Source organism: Lytechinus variegatus, chromosome 12 (genome assembly GCF_018143015.1).
Source record: "Lytechinus variegatus isolate NC3 chromosome 12, Lvar_3.0, whole genome shotgun sequence".
Lineage (NCBI taxonomy): Eukaryota > Metazoa > Echinodermata > Echinoidea > Temnopleuroida > Toxopneustidae > Lytechinus > Lytechinus variegatus.
In genome coordinates, this window is record NC_054751.1 from 26,270,211 (window position 1) to 26,288,308 (window position 18,098).

An 18,098-nucleotide genomic window follows, 5' to 3' on the forward strand; every position below is an offset into this window, starting at 1 on the left:
CTTGCAAGGATTCGCCATTACTTACCTGAAATTTAAGGATTGCAAATGTTTTATGAAATAGGGAAGTCCTTTCCGCGCCGTGACTTGATGGAATATTGGTTGAAATAAAAATTTGAAGAAAAAAGGGGAAAGGGCACTGATCAAGATTAGCCGTGCGAACGTTCCCGAAGATACGATAGAATTCGTAGTAGGAGAAGCTCTATTCCATCTGCTGCGGGTCACTGCGACGTATTAAGAATACAAAACGCGCCCTGATTGGCTCATTTCGCAAAGCGATCGTCACAAGTCCATTTTAACAGCCAATCATAATTAGCAGCTACCGTAATTACGCAGAGTATAGTTCTCCCTGGCCCGTGGCATTGTTCCGAATCGCAATGCTCGTATAGTAGTAACAGTAATATGCATATCTGGATGCCTGTTGCTTCATTAAGGTTTCTGCACGCTGGCGTCTTCTCTTACCTCTACATACCAGGAGCAATTTCCGATTTGGAAGGGAATGTAAATACAACGAGAGAGACATACATACAGTGTCGACCGGGCTGCCGGGAAAGAAGACACTGGTGATCACACATGACCACGGTGTACCATCCCGACGACGCCCAGCTATCTGATACTGGTTAGTTCATGTAGTCTTCAAGAGAAAATCAAAAACTTACGTCTGTTACTTTGCAGACGATAAGGAAAGTCATACCCGAGAAATTTGCATTCCGCTCATCTGATTTTCATGTTCTTGGAGTGAGACCTGTCGCCGTTGTTTTGTCCACCCCGGAGCAGTGAAGCTCGGTTGGTTGTTTAACGTGCAAAGGATTTAATATCGGGCAAGGATAAGAACAAGAATCACTTGTCAAAAGGATAAGAAGAAAGTATACCACTCTTTAACAAAGTAAGTTATGTCTTTTGAAATATCTATTATGCATTCGATATAGTTTCCATGGTTATTGTTGAACTTCAGTCGTTTACAATGATATTCCCACAATCTGATGCGCGATGAAAAATGGGTTATGCGACGCTTTATTGATGTCATCGGTACTATTTTGATACACGGGAATAGTGAAGAATAGATTATAAAGAAAAATAGTTCCTTTTGCGACAGCCATTCAAACTTCTATCCCTAACCTTAATAACCCTAACCTTAAACCAACCCCTAACCCTATAGCTTTGGGTTGCTGTCGAGAAAGGAACTCTTCCCATTTAAATTTTCTTTGGATTCTCTGTCAGGGAATAGTTACTGTTCTGTCCAATTTTCAATGCATGAACCACCTTGAACATTCTATAAGTAATTGTAAGTTCAAGCCTTGTTTCATTTTGATTCAAGGTAGAGTTGCTTCTCTCGACATGAGAACATCTGGGGACATAGAAAGGAAGATAGGTAATAGAAGTACAAGGTGTGTGCTAAATGCTCTGCAGTATAAAGAGGCCAACACGAGTGTGTGCCAACGATAGAAAGAAAGAGATAGAGAGAGAAGGGGGATAGTGATGTAAAGAATAAAGGGATAGGAAACGGAAAAAGTACTAATAATCATCATTGTGATGTTCATCATTAATTTAGTTTTATTGAGATTCCATTTCAAATTTATACATTTGTGTCAGTCTATACCCTTTCTATTCCTACCTATTTCTATTGCACGCGCACATCTATGTACTATCGATCACATTCCCCATCTTTCTCCCTCTCTTTCTTTCTTTCTATCTCTGCCTATCTCTCTGTCTTCCTCCCCTACCGGTTTCTTTCTCACCCACTCTCTCGCATACTCACCCACATTCGCTCAGTAAGCGCTCCCACGCCTTCCGCGCGCACACACACTCATACATTTTTGCCTGATGAAAATTATGAGATAAGAAGTGTCGATGTTGTCTACTAATGCATCCACAGTACAAATCACCGCATAATAATCACTCAATATTCCCCAGACATCCTCTAAAAACCAAACGGAACCTTAATGCACAAGGAGGTGTAATTACTTGCACTAACAATTATTCAGCACACACAGTTGGACTTTCAGTGAGAGGTATCGGGGATGTGCATGAACGGAATATGGTATCTTAAAAAAATGCACTGATATGCCTCCTGATTTTTGTGTTGCAGTTCGACTGAATAGAAGCGAGATATAACACACAAAAATAAAAACAAGAGAGAGAGGGGGGAGGGTGAGAGGGTTGAGGAGAAGGTTAAAGTAAAGGAAAGCGGGGAAAGTAAGAAAAGATCATTGTGAAATCATACATACATACATACATACATACATACATACATACATACATACATACATACATACATAATCACAAAGCATACGGGCATGCCACGGAAGTAAGTGACGTAACTTGGTTATGTTGTGGATGATGAATTGAATGTGTTTATCCCCTTGAGCTAGAATCCGAAAGAACATTCCATTGTGTATTTCTGAAGTTTCAAACATTTTCAGTAATTAGTCGATTTGACAGTCTCATAGGCTCAATACACCAACCTAGAAATGTTCTTTCCGATGAAGTTTTTTTCTTGATTCGTGTTCCTAAGGGGTCCTAGAACAAATTCAGCTTGGTTGCCAAAAGTTGCCGTTTGGGCAATTTTGCTAATTTGCATAAATCCAAAATGGCCGCCAGATGCCATCTTGAAAACCTAACTTTTGAACCCCTGTCCACAAAATGATGAGTAATGACTCGTTTTAGGGGTTTAGAAATGTGTAGAACTGATTTCTGTAATCATTTTTGCAATATAAGGTCATCTTCAGGTCAAATCCAAGATGGCCGCCATATGCAATCTTGAAAAATTGACTTTTGTTCCCCTTGCCCAAGAATGACGAGTAATACCTCTACTTAGGGGTTTTGGGGTGTGCAGAATCCATTTCTGCTTTCTATTTTGCAATATAATGTCATCTTCAGGTCAAATCCAAGATGGCCGCCATATGACACCATCTTGAAATATCAATTTTTGAACCCTTTGCCCCAGAATCATGCATAATAACTCTATTCATGAGTCATTAGGTATGTTGATTCAATTCATGTAGTTATTTTGCACAAAGGATAATCTTCAGATAAAATCCAAGATGGCCGCCAACCGCCATCTTGAAAAATTACTGTCTGAGGCTTATACGTGTTAGAACTAATGTAAAGGGATTTCAGTAAGATACTCATTTCTTTTATTAATTCTCAAGTTTTTGTCCCAGAATCATGAATAATATCCCTCTTTTCGTGAGTTATTTGGTATGTTTATTCAATTTCTGTTCATAATTTTGCAATGTAGGATCATCTCCAGGTCAAAATAATCCAACATGACCACTAAACGCCATATTAAGAAAAAAAAACTACTTCCGAGACTATTGAACCTTGAAGAAGTGCTGTCCCTAATAAGGTTGTTGTTATGTATTGGAGCTCATGTAAGGGGATTTCAGTGAGAATGATTCATTTCTTTTAATCACTCCATTTTTAGTTTGAGGTCAAGTCATGTCTAAGATGGTCAGATGGTTGATAGATTTCGTCATTAACCGCTTACTTTAGAATTAAACCATTCAAGGTTTGGGCTATGATTTCGGGAGTTTTGATCCCTTTTTTATTTCTGTGCAACCATACTTTTCCAGTGAAATGACTTTAAAGTATTATTTGAATTAAAAAGTGATTTCTCCTTTTTTTTCAAAAAAATTGATTTAATTATTAACTTCCTTTATAATTATTATTGGACTTTTCCTCCTGACAAGAGCCATTGACTTGGTCAGCAGGAGTGCACTCTTTAGCCTCCTGCAGAAGATAGGCTCCCCAAGACTGTTCCACGGTCAGGATTGTTCTCATTCGTGAAATGTTTTACGGAAACGATGTCGCCCCTGCCTCTCAAGAAGTGGGAGTACAAGACCTAGTCATACATAACAGCTGCCTGTCTTGTGCATGTAAGGGGTTTGGACCATCCATCAGACTTTGAGACAGTCAGAAATCCTGATAGACTCAAGACACCGACTGTCCTCCAGATATGTATATCAACAGCACACACTCGTCTGGTTATGGTGGACTCCTCACCTACCTTGGACCGACTATATGTCTCTTGTCCCCTTTCACAGGACAAGCATATAAGCATCAGGATTGTAAAATCTGTCACAGTCATGGCCAAGCTCCTGCACGGAAGTAAGTCCTGGAAAACGTACGCCGACCAAGAAAAGTGGCTAAACACCTTCCATGTCAGCTGCCTCGGACGTATCATGCACGTTAAATGGCAGGACAAAGTGAAAAATACAGAGGCCCTTCAGCGTACGTGCTGGCATCAAAAGCTTATTCTCGCTCCTTTGTCGAAGGCACCTCAGGTGGTTGGGGCATGTTTGCCCCATGAAACCTTGGCGAATCCCTTCTTGGATTGGTCTCACCCCATCGATAGATCACACCTCCGTTTTAAAGACACATGCAAATATGACATAAAACTTGCCGGCATAGACACTAACACTTATGAAGGTGTAGATGATAGTCGCCATCCATTCTATGGAGAGCTACTAAGTACAGGGGTCAAGACGTCAGAAAATAATCGGAATGCTAAATTGGCAGACCAAAGGCCTCGGAGGAAGGCTAGGGCAGCATCTCTATATAAACGTGTCTCAGCGCCATCCTCCTTCATCTGTAAAAATTTGCTCTAGAGACTGCCACTTTAGAGTGGTGCTCTATAGTCACTCTCGAAAATGTAAGGCCTAGCGCTACACCATCGTCTTTTAAGGCGAAATGATGCCTACCAATCATTGGACACATTGATTTAGAAAAATAATATTGATAAAACACTTCCAAATTGAAATAAGACCCTAAAAGCCTCTTCAGTACAAAGGTATGAATGGACCTTAAAAAAATACACTCGAAATGGATAGCCCAAACCTAAAGAGGATTCATTCTAAGTTGAGCAATTAATGTTGAAATGAACTTGAGAATTAATAAAAGAAATGAGTATTCTTACTGAAATCCCTTTACATTAGTTCTAACACGTATAAGCCTCAGACAGTAATTTTTCAAGATGGCGGTTGGCGGCCATCTTGGATTTGATCTGAATATTATCTTTTGTGCAAAATAACTACATGAATTGAATCAACATACCTAATGACTCATGAATAGAGTTATTATTCATGATTCTGGGGCAAAGGGTTCAACAATTGATATTTCAAGATGGCGTCATATGGCGGCCATCTTGGATTTGACCTGAAGATGACATTATATTGCAAAATAGAAAGTAGAAATGGATTCTGCACACCCCAAAACCCCTAAATAGAGGTATTACTCGTCATTCTGGGGCAAGGGGAACACAAGTCAATTTTCAAGATTGCATATGGCGGCCATCTTGGGATTGACCTAAAGATGACCTTATTTAGTCAGGGGCCTTAGGCCTTAAATTTTAAGTTTTGGGGACAGAGTTTACAAAAGCACCAAACTTTCCCTATGTCACTATTAGGTCAATAGCTTCATTTTTTCCCACAGAACATGGTGTTGAAAATTGCATCTTCATGCAAAAATATGGTAATTTATGCAAATTAGCAGTATTTTATGCATGAAGCCATATGCCGTTAGGAATCAATTAATATTTTTGTTTTTAAAAAGATACCAAACTTTAGGAAAGTCTCTATCAGGTCAATAGCTTAAATTTTTCCCACAGGACATGGTGTTGAAAATTGCATCTTCATGCAAAAATATGCTAATTTATGTAAATTAGCAGTAATTTATGCATGAAGCCATATGCCAATGGGAATTAATAAAAGTTAATAAAAAGATACCAAACTTTAGGAAAGTCTCTATCAGGTCAATAGCTTTAATTTTTCCCACAGAACCTGGTGCTGAAAATTGCAACTTTATGCAAAAATATGCTAATTTATGTAAATTAGCAGTAATTTATGCATGAAGCCATATGCCAATGGGAATTAATAAAAGTTAATAAAAGGATACCAAACTTTAGGAAAGTCTTTATCAGGTCAATAGCTTTAATTTTTCCCACAGAACCTGGTGCTGAAAATTGCAACTTTATGCAAAAATATGCTAATTTATGTAAATTAGCAGTAATTTATGCATGAAGCCATATGCCAATAGGAATTGATTAATAAAAGTAAATAAAGAGATACCAAACCAAAGAAAGTCTCTTTTAGGTCAATAGCTTTAAATTTCCTTATCAAACATGATATTGAAATCATGTTTTATGCAAAAATATGTTAATTTATGTAAATTAGCAGTTGATTTATGCATGAATAGTAAAAATTAGTAAAAAGGAATAAAAAGAAACCAAACTTAAAGAAAATCTCTATCAGATCCATAGATTTAATTTCCCTATCAAACATGCTATTGAAAATCCCGTCTTCATGCAAAATATGCTAATTTATGTAAATTAGCAATTATTTTATATGTGTAAATTAGTCCCATTCCAGTGGGTTTAACAGTGGAAAAGGGGCCAAACTGTTGAAGTACCTCTATATCACTAAGTTCAAATCTTCTATTGTATGCTATTGAAAATCCTGTTTCCATGCAAAAGTGTGTTATATTATGCAAATTAACAATAATTTATGTATGAAGCTGTATTCCATTGACTAATATATATTACATAAAGCATAAAGCCGTATGCCAACCAGAACAGTGGCAAAAATCGAGCCAGAGCAGCCAGAATCGAGCCGAATTTAGCCCGAATCCTCCGATTTTCGCCAAATGACGACCTGAATAACGACCCGAATCGAACGATTATGCCCGAATTTGCAAAGTAGGCCTACGCCACAGAATTTTCCGAAAATGTGCCAGATTCTTTCGAAATGGGCTACAATTTACTGATTCGGCAACTTTTTGGATGCCATTTTTCTAATTTCTAGCCAATTCATCTCATTCGTCTGTATTCTTCTTTGTATTCGAGTAATGATTCGTACGATATGGGGGGGGGGGCAAGAGTCGGACCTTTAATTACTCTACGACTGATACGAATCGAGTCTTCCCAAAATACCCCAAAATGCCTCCAAAAATCCAACCGAATTCCATCGGAATACATCCCGAATGTGGCCCGAATGGAATTTGTTGTGGTCACATTCGGGAATAGTCTGGAGGGTATTCAGCTGGTTTTTGAACATTTCAAAATGAGCTGAATTTTTCAGCGAATGTTCCCGAATTTTCTTGCATTTACGAAGGCAAAACAGAATATTCCTGAAACCACCAGAATACGTGTATATGGATGGATTCGCAGCTGATTCGGTTTCGTTCTAACCCTAGCTTTAAGCAAAGGGTTACACCAAAACCAAATTCTCCCGAACAAAGTCGGACAAATTCTGCCCAAAATGGCCTAGATTCTGTGCTTATTCATCTCGGATTCGGGGAGCTCCCGGAATCGCTTCGGAAGGATCCGGGACTATTCTGTTCTCCCTCCCCAACGGAAACATTCGTGGAGAGATTCTGCTTGTCTTGAAAATTTTAAAACCAACCGAATATCCTCCAAAATACTCCAGAATGTGGCCAAGACACTTTTTTTTCGAGCCACATTTGGGATGTATTTGGATGGAATTCGGTTGAATTAATTTTGGGGAGGCATTTGGACAATTATTTTGGGAAGTCGATAGCTCTGATTCAGACATGGACAGCTTTTTCTGCACTGAGAACCATCCATATACCCTCCTCTTTCTGACAGGGGATAACTCTACTTGGGAAAGAAATCTGACCTCTTGAATTGCTTTGAAAAGAAAGATGAAATACTGTTTATCTTTTCCATATGATTTCGGGTTTTTTTTTAATTGTGAAAGGGGTATGCACAGGATTTATAATTTGCATAAATTTGCATTTTAAACATGATGCTCTCCTCTGGTCGCATGGAAAGTCACCATAATGAATGAATTGTGTAACAGTGTCTCATATGCATAGTGTTGTGCTTGTCCCTCGGTTTAAAACCTCAAAATAGGATAGTTGATGAGTTTTACACATATTTGCATAAATTTTGCATAAATTTGCATTAACATTGAGAATTGATTCTTATTCAGGAGCTGTACAGAAATCAATCTAGATTTGATGCCCCGTCAAAATAAATCCCAAATACTGGGGGTATTTGGGAAAGAAACGAAATGGGCTTCTATAGAAAAGTTTAGGTCTGTACTATACATATACATTAATTCACGGTGAATAGTGTGATGTTGCATAATTTTGCATAAATTATCCCTATGAAAAAGGATTCCAGTCATTGATATCGAGGCATCCTATCAAGAATTAATGCTTTTGGTACCAGTGACACATGTGGAAAAAAAATTGTGATTTTGACAATTCTATATGTCGATATATGGTAATACATGTGTTTTTACATGTGATTTGCATATAATTTGCATAAATTAACCTTAAAAATTGATTCATACTCACCAATTTTATAAAAATCGACCTGCAGTTAAATGCTTAGCAAAAGAAAACCCAAATATACACAAATTGGGCATTTGAAAATTATTTTTAGTGAGATATGGTGAATTATGAGTTTTTTGCATAAAATTTGCATAAATTAGCATTTTAAAATAGGGTGCCCTTCACCAATTTCAGGGCACCCTATCTAGAATTAATGCTTTTGATACCAGGGACCCACATGCAAAAAATGGCGCTTTTGTAAATCCTGTCCCCAAAATTTTGCTAAGGCCCCTGACTAATATTGCAAAAATGATTACAGAAATCAGTTCTACACATATCTAAACCCCTAAAACGAGTCATTACTCATCATTTTGTGGACAGGGGTTCAAAAGTTAGGTTTTCAAGATGGCATCTGGCGGCCATTTTGGATTTATGCAAATTAGCAAAATTGCCCAAACGGCAACTTTTGGCAACCAAGCTGAATTTGTTCTAGGACCCCATAGGAACACGAATCAAGAAAAAAATTTCATCGGAAAGAACATTTCTAGGTTCGGAAAATGTCAAATCGACTAAATTGTGTGAATTCTTTGAAACGACTGATATTGTGTGTTGGCGCTGTGCTTGGCTTGTACTTCCGGGTTTTATGTTGTTAATGTATGTATGTATATATACATATATATATATATATATATATATGTATATATATATATATATATATATATATATATATATATATATATATATATATATATATATATATATATATATATATATATATATTTATATATAGACGTAAATGAGCATTGATGCAAGACGTAGCTTCAAGTATCTCTTTTATTGGGCTAGCTTTCAGCCAGAATTAGGGCCTTCATCAGGCCTATAATGCATTGAAACAAAGTGGAACAAAACCATACAAATAAAACTGTTTTGTTCCACTTTGTTTCAATGCATCATAGGCCTGATGAAGGCCCTAATTCTGGCCGAAAGCTAGCCCAATAAAAGAGATACTTAAAGCTACGTCTTGCATCAATGATTGAGTCATTTACGTCTGTACATAGAACATGATGCGCTGCAATACACGTTGTGCGAAGGGCCCTCTTCCTTTATATATTTATATATATATAAACATATTTTGTGACCATTAATCCGCCATTTCCGTGAGGATGGTCACAATCCGAACAAATATATGGATTCACTTCTATTCACAACACGTCACACTCGTGGTAAGTAATCTTACACATGCATACTTTCAAATCCTCTTGAATCCTACACGCCGTGGTCAGACCGCTATAGTACCATAGGCCTATTAAATCACTTCACTCTTTAAAGTCACGGATAACGTAGACCATTGACCCTCCTCATGACAATTAAACACACCATTTTCAAGAGGCGGTCGTTGACAAAGCATCAACAGATTACTGTATCCGTCCACATGTAAATCCCATCTGCTCATCATTAGTATAGTTAATTGCATGCGACCAGTTTGCATACGATTCGCGAGCTCGGGAATTTGAAGAAAAAAGAAAACCCACAAAGCCGTCCGGATTGATTCAAATTTGTGGAGGAAGAAGATCTGTTCCATAGCAGAATACATGATTATCAAGCCACGATTATGTATAAACGTAAGTGTCTTTCAAGCTTCCATAAATTCCATGATGAAAATATGCTAATTCATACTATACGGTATTCTTTACACCGATCTCATCATTTTAAATGTTGAGTTCATGTTACCTGAAGCCCAACGTGAAATTATAGCTTTCTAGAAAGAGCGAAAACCTAATAATGAAAAACTTTCATCGATTTGTATGAATGAAGTATGCGACATTATGATAAACAACCTGTTACATTTACACACATGCTATTATCTATCCGTATGCAAGTAAGATACATCTCTAAGCTTGCTCGGAGTAAGAATTTAATATTGAAAAGCCTATATATTTCTTATAAGGCATCACTTACCCGACTACAGTCTATCTCATCTAAAAGACACATACAGACATCCCATGAACGAATCTTGTGTTGGCTGTTTGTTCCACTTCATGCATAATTTTGTTCTCATTTCCGAACAATATATTACAGATACTGAAATAAAATTTGCCTTGAAGTTTATGTTGAGCCCGGAAGGAATCCACGTAATTAGGAAAATGAATTCATTCTTAAGACTTCCGGTTCTTTGTAGGTCTCATCCTCGTATAGGTACATTGAACGAGATGTGCTTCTACGCGTCAATAACTGTCAGTTGATACTAATCGTTCTCTAGCCTCTAACTCCATATCAAACATTATAATCCACGGGGATAAAATTACTTACCCAGACTGTTATAATGAATTTTCCCCATCCATATTCAAGTACAAGAAGACAAGTTGAAGCGTTCCTTTTTTGATGATAGCGAATATCCATTGAAAATACCCGTCAAATCACGATGAAAAGCTGAGAGGTCTTTGTCGAAAATTGATGAATATGGGACAGCTGATTATCGTCATATACTACACAGTAAAAAAACACAATGTTTAAGCCTATCACTCTAACAACAAGTTGTTTAATCCTTTTAAACAACTTGTTTAAAAATTTTAAACGGTACACTCTAAAAATTGAAGTGCTAATTCAGCTCTTAAAGAGCGTGTATAGTGACTGCACTTCGGAGTGCTCATTTGTCGAGTTCAAATTTGAACGAGAAAAATCAGCACTCCGAAGTGCAGTCACTATACACGTTCTTTAAGAGCTGAATTAGCACTTCATTTTTTAGAGTGTAGTTGTTATAATGACGGGCTTAAACAATGTGCTCAAAATTTTAAACAGCGTTTTTGCAGTGTAATCTGACAGATAATTGAGAACAAGTTATGTCGTTTGTCAAGAGACAAGGACGAAACTGCTATTTCATTCACCAATTTTCGACAAAGACTGCTTTGGTATGAAGGGTGTTATGAAACAATAGTTTTATTATGTTCCATCATCTGTCCCACTTCGCGATTGCAAAAATTCCTATTCAAGATGTTTCAACGATGGGTCAACGTCAATGATGAGACATGGGGCCCGTTACACAAAGCTTAGCAAAGATCGTAGAACATTTTCTACGATCATTGATCCCATTGGCTACAGTGTACAATCAATCGTAGAAACCAAGCGTTCGATTAATCGCTAACCTTTGTGTTACGGGACCCTTGTCTGCCAAAAAAGAGAAGCAAAATCGTATTTACATTTTACGATGGGGGTATTTGTATTTTATCTATTTAGGGTTGTATACTTTATTTCACGATGTTATACTACGGTAAATTGTTATTTTCAAAGGGATTTTTGTTGATAATTCGTGGATGTTAGATTTCACTTTGGTTCTTATCTACATGGCTTTATTCTGTTCGTTTCTTCTCCGTATATGTATCCACACTATTTTGCATTCATTCAAGGTGTGGTAAATAGGAACTTAATGGAACGTTAGTCCTTGAAATGCAAAAGCGCCTTACAGCTACACTAGCTGCTAGAGTTGTGCTGCTTTATTGTTGAGCTCTTATATACTTCTGATCAGTGGCGTAACTACGGGGGGGGGGGCATGGGGGGGCACGTGCCCCCCAATCGGCTGGGCACAAAAAAAAACGTGGAAAAGGAGAAAAAGAGGGAAAAAGGAAGGGAAACGTAGTGGGGAAAGAAGAAATTATTGTTCATTTTAATGTTATATTATGTTATATGTTATGTTCTCAGTAGTCGATTGGTTTGATTTCTGCTCTTCATGAACTTAAATCAGTCCTTAAAATGTCAATTTTTCTGATCTGAATATGAAAAATTTTCAGCTCGCGCTTCGCGCTCGCATCATTTTGTTAGTGAAATACGCAGGGTCTTATGTGAATTCCTACAAACAAGCCTTAGAAAGCCCCTCTTCAGGTCTGAATTTCCCAAATTTTCAGCTCGCTCTTCGCGCTCACGGTATTTGATTCGTGAGATACGTATGATAATCATGATTACAATGACTACAAAAGGTGCTTCATGACTGTGTTTAGGTGTAATTCTAACAAAATCAGCAAAGGATGGCACTAGCATTACATAACTACGGTGCGATATTCATATTCTTAATGGATTCTGAAATATAGTCCTTAAAATTTCCCTGTATAGGGTAAGTGTATACAAAAATTTTTAGCTCGCGCTTTGCACTCGCATTGTTTGTTTAGCGAGAAAGTTACGTATCATGATTACGAGAATTGCTTATAATGTCCCTTTTTTAGCTCTGAATATCTAAAATTTTCAGCTCGCGCTTCGCGCTCGCATTATTTAATCAGTGAGATTAATATCCGTTTAATGGCACTGCATATATGTCCTTAAAATATCGCTATTAGGTCAGTATACCTGACAACTGAGCGCGCTTTGTGCGCTCCCTAAGTGACTAAGAAATTTTGCTGGTGCCCCCCCAATGACGTGACCCACGGTACGCCACTGCTTCTGATAAAGAAATTGATTAGCATGATTTTAGTAGGTCTTTAATCATCATAAAATTCACTAGTTCCGACAAAGTGACTTCCGCTTCCGGTTTCTCCCGTATCATCCTCCAATGATAAAACAAATCTCATCCAACGTAATCATTTTCACGGTGCGATAATTCACGCATACTTCTAGTTTTGTTTTTTCCCGTTGAAATGATCCCATTTTTCAAAATGTGTTTTCATTGATTAGTCGATTGCTTGCTTTTATTTGCCACCATCTAAGAAATGATCTATACATAGGAAAATAAAGAAAAATAAGCTTTATAGGAGATAACACACGAAAGCTCGATCTTGGTTACATTCCAGTATTTTAAATTCAAGTGCATGTTTATCTGCATGGTGGGAACTGTCTGAACTCATATCCCTAACAGACGCCAGTAAAAATCATCATTAAGATATTATAACACCATAATTACTCGTCTTCACATACAGATATTCCATAGAGTGTGGACGAATGTTTCAGATTTCATGTCGCATAATTCATCTTAGAAATCGATGAAAGTTTTATTCATGAAGCATTTTTCCCTTCATCTTGACATACCTTCATATAAGCATGTCCTTCACATAATTACACATCTTATGAATACACATGTCGTGGCCCGGTAGCAATAAATAAAGTGTGGAAATGCTTCCAAATTTATACTGCAGACACTGGCCCACGCATGGTATTAGGCCTTCCCTCGTACCCACTTGTTGAGGAATCAATGGAGAAAGTTCGATCGCATGCCCGAGGGATGCTGGTATATTCAACACGCCGCGCCGTGTTCTTCATATGAGCTCGCCGATCGTTAGTCTGCACTGCGTATTGGAAAACTTCTTCACTGCGTGACAGATATAGGGTGCACGGGGGTATATTGAAAAGAAGGATTTAGGTCTTCTTCAGCTTTTAGAAGGCGGTCATGTTGATATCAATGGAATGATGAACTCAACCATGATGAAATCATCACTATTTTCTTTCATAAATAGGCCCTTTGGATAAGTTACATTTGATAACAAAACACATGTATGAACAGTATACTAGTCCATACAGAGGCGGCGCCACATTACTGCTCCATTTCCATGATTTTTCAAGTTGCAAAAATATTCCTAAAAGGGGAATCGAAGCAGAAAACATGATGATTTCATGTACAATTCCACTGCATTTTGAGAAAATTTTCAGTATAAAATTTCTTGCTTTCATCCTTTTATATTACTCATTTATTAATTTATGTATACTTATATTCATTTATCTATTATTATTATTATCAAATATATATATATATACATACATACATATATATATATACATTTTTTTTTTTTTTTTGGGGGGGGGGGAGCGTCCGCCTCTCCCGTACAGACATTGCATGTATAGGCAAAGAGAAGGAATTAAGGAAAAGAATGTATTTTGAAAATTATGAAAGGGTTGGAACTTAGACGTCCCTTTTATCAAAATTAAAAAGAAGAATCTAGAAAACTTACAAAGCCAATCTAATGACGCCAAATGTATAATATAGATTAAAATGGGAGGGGCTCGAGATGGGAATAAGTAGAGTATACACAACATGCTTACCCTTAAAGCAAATACGAACTATCAGCCTGGTATATATAGCACGACTACAGGTCTTCAATCACTCCAATAGGGTCGATTCTTAACCCACAATGCAACATTCCGAGGAATGTAAGTTGTAATCTATACTGACTTCATTGATAAGTCACTAATTTACTGAATTCCTACTGCGATGAATATGTTATCAAGCAACAAAACAAGTACTTCTCCTCTCAAAACATTTAAGTTTTAATGTAAGAATAAAATAGCGGTCTCATTTGTCCTCTGTATTTATAGTTATCTCAAAAGGTGCATTTTTAGACTTGCTTTTTGTAACATACAGTCTTTGAGAGACAACAAACATTGTTGGTCAGTTCGAGCCCTTTAAAGACATATGCACTGTACATGACTTCTTAGATATTATGTACATCTCTTCTTTATAGGTATTATAGAGAGATTCACTCAGATTCAGACATTTTTGTTGTCCATAATGCAATCAGGTACAAATGGTACAAATGGAAATTCAAGTTGTTCGCACAAAATAATTTAGAATGCCATTTGTTTCACACAAAGATTACACGATACAGAAACATAAACATTAAACAAATCCATAAACAAAGATAAGAGAAATTAATTTGAAGGCAGGAGGGGGTATATAATTTTAAGTATGGCTATATTAAATGTACGGATTGATCATGATTATAAGGTTTAAGAAAACAAATTTGTAACATTCATAAAACGATATTTTTTTATTTCGCCAATGAATAATCTGTTCTCAGAATAAATTTCCAAGTATTCAACTTCTTCTTCAAAATAAGTAAAGAAACCTTTACCATTTTAAAACAAAATTCATAATATATTTCGGATTGTTCAGAGTAGGCGGCTTTTGTATCAAGACGATAGTAGGGCACATGGGTCTATTGCAAGAGACACACTTTGTGCCGGAGGCCCATACAATTTAGTTTTCATTTCAAGTACTAGTATCCGATTGAGAATAAACTGGTCGAATCAAATATGAACGTGTTAAATAGTATTCTGGCTCATTAATTGAATGTTGACGTCATAATTATCAGCGAAACCGATTTAAAGTAAATGATAGTATATCATTGGAACAACATTATAGATTTGATTCGTCATAAGTCGGTTTCGCCATGACCAGCGTGACTGTCGGATATTAAACCGAATTGATGTTTCTGCCAAACCATCCCATAAACTCATTTTAAAAAATCACGTTTTATTCTCATCCAAAGTATATTTATAGTGCTCTTCTTGTCTTTGTAATTTCAACTTTTTCTGCTTTTACTGTACTTTCCAAAAGGAAAAATGCGATTTATTATTTCTTTTTTTTTGGATATCCTCTTTTATTTTTCTTTGGCAATAAATCGCTTTTCTTTTACCATGTTATTCACCCGGTTTATACCATAAATGGTTTCATTTACTTGAAAAAAAAGCTATCTGAATCAGGATGTCCTTTGCCGCTACGCTTTCCGGTGGTTATCTGACGGCTCATAATCCCGAAGACTGAAGCGTTCAGTCGAAAGTAAATATATATAAATATATAAGTAAATATACATATATTTTACAGATTTTCAATTTGCATTAGGATCAAAGATTTAATTTTGTGGATGATGAATCAGGATGTGTTAACGTCAACATAACTAAAGCTTTCAATCTCATTTTCCAAGTTTTCCCTCCAACTTTCAGATGTTTACCTCCTTTACCTTCAATGGAGTCTTTTCCGGTCTTGACCCCGGCCCGAGTCACGTGCACTAATAAGGGATCCAACTTCCGGTCTCGACTTCTTTCCTATGGTTTACCATCTACCGTAGATTTCTATTCCTAAATTTCACTCACGATCAAGTAAATCAAGATAGACTGTAGTCAGAGACAAATCGAATTAAGGAATTACAATGTTGAGTGAATCCTAAACATTTAGTTTTGAATCTCGAGGGATATGAATTGAAATCCTTTGAGATTTAAAAATGAATCTGTACAATTCAAACTAAATTCAGAACTCGATTGGTTGGTCCCTGACAACAGTAAATCTGGAATTGTTTCAATTCCCTACAATTTAGAATGCACGTATCATTACCAACAACTGATCTGATTTTTTGATGATTTGATGATTACATTGATACGAGTTCACGTCCATGTTTTATATAAGTCAACCTCAACTACAACAGTAGGAATTCTCAAATGTTTATTCCCTTAGCAATGCGTTACCTGCATGCTAGAATTTAGTATTCCGCATGGTACTGCAAGTTGAAGGCCATGGAAGATGCTTTCACTTCTGAGGAGGTATTTCTTTTATAGAAGTGATAGTTCGTCTCATCATCAATGTAATGATAATAATAATAATAATGAATGTTTAGAGGCGCTTAAAACAAAAAGTACTATAGCGCGTACAATGTATGAATAATTATTCAACATTTGCAATAATTACCACAATATTCCAGATTAAAAAAAATCTAACTTCATCAAGGTTTATTTCGGACACAATTGATACACGATTAAAAGGTTGCGGCATATACCAATAATTCTGGATAAAATTGCACTTTCTTTTTGCAAGTTCTCTTCAAAAAATATAAAAATATAACAAAAATGCGGTACATCTTCACTTATATTCAGGCAAAGCAATTATCCTTTGTTGAAACTTCATTTTGAATTAAACTTGATGAGAAATGTAATGCATTCAAGCATTGTATCATTGAAGAAAATTTAGATTTAAAAAATCTCCAAATAAACAAAAGTGATAAGTTAGGAAAACGACGACGATCCAGTGGAATGAAGGAAATCAGAGCTGTATAGTTTCCGGGTAATTATGTGGAACAAGGTGTCGTTTACCATGCGAGTGGGGACGGAAAGGATGTGACGTCATTTCCCTATACTTCCGGAGAGATTCTTTTTTTTTCTCTCTCACTGGAAAAGAACGCACACCCCATCCCCACACACCCTTTACGTTAACACACACACTTCCCTCTTATTCTGCTCGCCTCTCTCTCCCCCCTCTCCCTGTTTCATTTAATGCTATGTTCATTGTTCACCCGTTCAAGTTTGTCGTTTTATTCCTTTTCTTTCCCAATATCTTTCCCCTTTTTTACGTCTTCACTCCTATTGCTTTTCAATCTCCCTCATTGTTCATGATGAATCTTATTCCAAAACCCTTAGAAAATTCACATACTTCTTTTCTAAATAATTATTTCCTGCTCTCGTTTCATTTACGAGTCAAATATTTTCCCCATCGCAGGCCCCCCCCAAAAAAAAAATCGACATTAATTTCTTCATCCATTATGAATCAATTGGACTCCCCTAAAGATCACCCTGAATTGATAATGGGTTGACATAATATAAAAAATACAGTAATACACTAATATCTATCTCTGCACATTGCTTTACGAAAAAAAAAATCAGTGGAAGCGAAATTAACATCGTCCAGTTTATGGATTGGGCAATAAATTCGATCCTCAAAACTATACTGGCCGTCATCTCGAAGCTCGTCTCGTGTCACACGAAGGTAAATTTGCGCACCTTTTAAGATCGTTTACAACAAGTGGAAGTCAGTCAACCTGGATTTCATTTCAAACTGTAATTGAAGACACCGAGTGAGAAGGGTTGGTCATCTCTTTAATGGAACGCCTGTCATTTGGGAGGATTTTTTTTGTTTCTCTCAAGCATCTCATTCTATGGCATCTGCCTTTACCCCCTTTAATGTCAGTTTGATAATTTATCCGATGTCACTCTGTTTCTCATCTATTCAGTAAGATGTTTGTACATAATCTGTATTTGCAAATATATCAATGAATTATTTTCAA

The 18,098-nt window shown here is 36.7% G+C and overlaps 1 protein-coding gene across 2 annotated transcripts in view; it reads left to right on the plus strand.

The window, feature by feature from the left end:
• The first annotated feature begins 365 nt into the window (after positions 1 to 365).
• Positions 366 to 18,098, plus strand: part of LOC121425151 (synaptic vesicular amine transporter-like) — a 54,619-nt gene continuing 36,886 nt past the window's right edge. Inside the window, exon 1 of one of the 2 annotated variants that reach the window (XR_005971479.1) lies at positions 366 to 883. The gene's annotated coding sequence lies outside the window, so the exon portion shown is untranslated. The remainder of the gene's footprint in view (positions 884 to 18,098) is intronic. The other variant, XM_041621147.1, reaches the window with a different exon arrangement.